Source organism: Arachis duranensis, chromosome 2, assembly GCF_000817695.3.
Source record: "Arachis duranensis cultivar V14167 chromosome 2, aradu.V14167.gnm2.J7QH, whole genome shotgun sequence".
Lineage (NCBI taxonomy): Eukaryota > Viridiplantae > Streptophyta > Magnoliopsida > Fabales > Fabaceae > Arachis > Arachis duranensis.
The window spans coordinates 82,712,649-82,717,429 of record NC_029773.3 but is presented as its reverse complement, the minus strand read 5'-3'; the positions used below and the strand labels follow the sequence as shown (position 1 = coordinate 82,717,429).

Sequence of the window (4,781 nt, the reverse complement as noted above, 5' to 3'; positions counted from 1 at the left end):
TTTGATGGCCACCTCATTTGATCAACTGTTTTTTTATATTTAAACAACTACCTAGGATGAGAGTCTAATTTTATTATTTTTTAAGGGGTAAGTATTGTTTTAGTCCCTAACGTTGAGGGTGAGAATCAAAATCGTCTCTCATTTAATTTTCGATTTAGAATCGTTCTTAATGTAAGACCCAGAACCTTTGAAAAGTCTTATTATGATCAAGCCCCAAATCATATAGTTATTTACAGCCTTAATTTCAGAAATTATTTTATTAAAGATAATTAAGGCAAGTTTTGATTTATTGAATTTGAGATGAGTTATGATTATTATCCAATTTTATAATTATTGGATTATTTTCTATATTTGAATTATAAAGTTGATAGTTATGAAATAATAAAGATTTTATATGATTTGGATTAAAAAGTAATGTTGTAAATATTAATATTGCTATTTTGAAAAATGAAGAAATTAAGTATATTATTTCTAATTATTTGATTAGGGCATTTTATTGAAAGTAATTTGTAAAAATTGATGAGCAAATAGTATTTTTATACACTATTATTGTTGAATTAGAATTTATTTCTAATTACTACATTATACCTATTTTTAAGTGAAATTACAAAAATGCCCCTAACCCTAATTTTTGAAAATAAAACCCTAACCCTAAAACCCTAACCCATGACCCGGTAACCCATTGCTTCCCTAGCCCTTAGCAGCCGAACTCTACCCTGTCCTCCTTGTCACTCACGGACAGCAGCACCCACGGTTCCCTTTCCTCTTTCTCCATGAAAGGAAAGGAACAGAAACAGAAAATCAGAGATAAATGGAGACTGAGTCGCGGAAGAAGGGAGGAGGAGAGGAGGACCTGCGCTGGCGTGCTGGTCTCACTACCGCCTTCGTCTGATCGAGGAGGGGGAAGAGCGCCGCGCCTCACTGTCTCGCCGCCGCTGAACTCGCGCGCAGGGAGGGAGAGGGTGCGCGAAAGGGAGCCACTGCGGGGAAGCCATTACCGTCTGCCACCATCGCCGAGCATGGGGCTGCCGTTCTCCTCGTTGCCGACCAGCCCGTCTCGTCGCCGCCGTAGAACCCGTCCCTTGCCGCCGCCATTGAAGCTGTGAACAGAGAAGAGGGAAAGGGATGAGTCACGAGGAAGCAACGCTGCCCTTCCATCGCCGCTGCTGCCACGGTTGTGGGAGAGGGTATCCCGTCACCGTGGGTGGTTCCACCACACTTGCCACCGTGCCGTCAGAGTCTGCCACCGTGGCTGTCATGCCGTCAGAGTCTGCCGCCATGGCCGCCAGTCTCCTAGCTGCTGTGGTTGGGGGTCTGCTGTGTATGGTCACTGGAAAACCTCTGCCACCGGAGTTGCCTTGAAACACCATCGGAGTCTGACAGCACCACTGCCGGAGTTCTGAGGCCACCGGAACCACCGCCAGAGCTTCTGGCTACTTTTGCCGTTGCCGAAAAAGTTGCCGGTAAGGGTTTCATTTGAGGTTTCTGCCTTTTTGGTTTTCGAGATGGTTTTGATGCTGTGCGGTTTTTCTAGTTGATCCACCGGAGTTTTTGGCCGCTGCCGAAGCTGTTGCTACCGTCGGTTCGAAATCGCAGCTGCTTCGTGTTGTCATTTCGGTAAGAAATTATGTTTCGAAAAGCCTCGCATTAGTTTTCGGTTGTGTTTGGTTAATAAATGAGTTTTGGTAACGTGGGGTCATTCTTGATTATTATATGCTGTGATTAATGTTGCTGTGGTTACCGCGGGAGTAGCTTGGGGCCGAGGTTGCGGTTGTTGGTGATCCCGATTTAAGAAAGGAGGTTCCTGTGACGCGTTTGGGTTATGGAATTGCGTTCTAAGGTAGGGGCGCTTTCCAAAAACTATGTTTTATGTATTGGAATTATTACATATGGATACTGATGTGAGATATTGTGTATTTGGTGATTGTACCTGCCTTATGAATTATTTGATTGACTCGAATGATTATGGATGTTGGTTTGGCTGAATTGTTGTGCGGATTTGTGAACTGTAATGTTTGAAGTTGATTCTTTAAAGATTTGAAATCTAAGTTTAATCCGTTGAGGATTGATTTGATTTGAGTTAATTATTTTGATGATTTGAGAAGTCGACTACACTTTTGAATTTAGCCTGGTTTACTTTAATTGACTTGGTTTTGGACAAATGATTTATTTCTGAACCGATTCTTTTAAGCTTTGGAAATGAGTTAAATTGGTTGTATTGAGTTGATTTTGAAATGGTTTCCTTGAGATATGCCACTGAGGCGAATGTTGGATTTAGCTTGCTGTTGAATTGATTTCTGGTTTTGAGCTGTTGAAAAGGAATGAGAAATGGTTTAGTTGGGACCCGAACCGGGTGGCAAAAGTCCAAGTTTTAGGGGAGGTGCTGCCGAAATTTCTACAAAATCCTACTCTTGTTTGTAAAGTTATTTAAAAAGGGTTGGATTTGAGAAATTGTATTATTTGATTTATTAAGAGAATATTTATGTTTTCAAGCTTAATTTATTTAATGAACTTTATGCGTTGAGTTCGGCTTATTTAGAAATAAACTATTTGTACAGTTTGAATCACTGAAGGAAAGAATGATGGTCTAATATTGATTTCAATATAAAAAGGAGCTTTTAGTGATTTTAAAGGAATCTAGACTTTTGATTGAGTAATCAAGTTTGAGGCATTTTGGAAGAGTTAGAAAAATGGGTTCCAAAAAGAAACCTGAAAGTGGTTTGATTCAAATGAACCGGTTCCATTTCAAATGAATCGATATTTGGACCGGGTTGGAACTTGTGATTTTGTATGATCGGTTTCATAATAAATTCAGTTTTTATTTACTTGAACCGAGAATCTAAGATTTCAAGAGTTTCAATGAATTTTTAAGGAATTTATATAAGTTGACCTTCCCTAAAGACTCGGGACTCTGGCGAGAAACTTTTGTTATAAAATCCCATTGTTGAATGGGTGATTTTGAATGTTCCCAAAATGAATCTTTAACTTTCCATGGTTTTGGAAGTTTTGGAAAGAGAATGCCGAGAGTGGCTTTGTTTTAAAAAGGGAACTCACTTTTAGAAAATTTGGCTTATGAGCCTGAGATGATTTGAGAAATGAGATCCTTTAAAGCCAAGGCTGAAAAGAGTTGAAATTTAATTTCAAAGTGAAATGGCTTGAGAAAAGTGATTTATGGCTTAAATGCCAGTTTTATGAATTTGATGATGTTGAATGGTGGAAGTGCTATTTTGTTATGGGCCGGAATGGCTATGTATGATTATGAATATTGGCTGGTTCTGGATTGAACCGTGAGCCGGAATGGCTATGTATGATATTGATTTATGGCTGATTGCCGAATGAGTTATGGGCCGTATGGCTGACTATGAAATTTTGAATTTAAGCCGGATGGCTGAGATGGATGTTGATCCATGGTTGGGACTGAATGAATATATGCTTGAGATACCTGGGCAGTAGCAAAGGTTGTGGTTCATCCCACTTGCTCCAGGTCAGAGACTGTGACGCCTGGGTAGTAGCGGTAGTAGTGGTGATTCCACTCGCTCCATGTTGAGCTTTTAAACACCCACCTGGGTAGTAGCCGCAGTAGTGGTTATTCCACTGGCTCTGGGTTGAGCGGGTAATAGCAAGGGGGATTGTAGCTCAAACTTACTTGCTCCGCGATGGGTGTTTCTGTCCATGGTTAGCTACCAGGACGTGTCGGGTTGGCTATATAACCGACAGATGATATCATCAGCCACTAGGGACAGGCATGCATCATATGCATCTATGTGACATTGTTTGGGTGTGCATATTGTGCTTGGTTTGCCTATGTGATTACTTGTGATTACTTGCTACTTGTTCTACTTGCTGTAACTATTTGTTTGTGCTTGAACTTCCTATCTGTGTTTGCAACTGGGACTCTGTTGGTTTGTGGTGATTGGTTGTTGGATTGGATTGTCTGGGCCTAGGGCCGTGGTTGAATTGAGATGGACCGATCGTTGATTCCGGTTTTATGTTTCTGGTTTGGAAAACTATGAAAGGCTATTTTGGTTCAGTATAGATAAACCTTTTTGAAAGACTTTTGAGTTTTTGAGAATTGAATGGTTTCTCTTTCGGAAAAGGATTTTAGATTTCTCTTTTATTGTAAACCGTTGTTTTTGAAAAGAGGCATAAGACGGTTATTAATCACTGGTACGGTTTATCTTCACGTATCCTATTACAGTAATTCCCAAAAACCCTCTACTGAGAACCCTTTTGAGGATGATGTTCTCACCCCCTACATTTTTCCCCTTTCAGGATATGGGCACAGAAGTCACGAAGAGTTTATTTTTTTGTTATTGAGATGCTCTGTATTGCTTTAGATTATTATTTTTGTACCCTCACCTTTATCTTGATATATTCTGTAAGAGGGATAGGAATTGTATTGGGTAATGTTTGTAATATTATTTGTATATATGTATGTATATATATATGGATGTACTCTTTATGAGTTTCTGTAAGTTGTATGGTATGTATGGATGTACGTTGTGTAGCAAAAGTATTTTTGTAGGAGCGGTATTGCGGTTTAAAGTTTTAAACAGGCTCATATTTTAGTATTAAATAGTATAAGTGTCGTTGTAATATCTGAGCTATCAGAGTTGCGCAGCCGGAAGCGTGAGCTTTGGTAGTTAGGTTATTACACTTAACGTTTTTTTCATATTAAAATCGTTCTTTTTAATATTTTTTTATAAATGACAAAACTATCCTTCTTTTATAAATTGTTATTTTAAATAAAAATATAAAATTAAAAAAAAGAAAGAAAAGAC

At 39.0% G+C, this 4,781-nt stretch overlaps 1 long non-coding RNA gene across 1 annotated transcript; it reads left to right on the top strand.

Annotated features, from left to right (window-relative positions):
* Positions 1-1,249: 1,249 nt before the first annotated feature.
* LOC127744830 (uncharacterized) lies at positions 1,250-4,475 on the top strand. The gene is made up of 4 exons (XR_008005970.1): positions 1,250-1,463; positions 1,535-1,617; positions 1,753-1,840; positions 4,273-4,475. It is a non-coding gene; the product is annotated as an uncharacterized LOC127744830 (long non-coding RNA).
* The last annotated feature ends 306 nt before the right edge of the window (positions 4,476-4,781 follow it).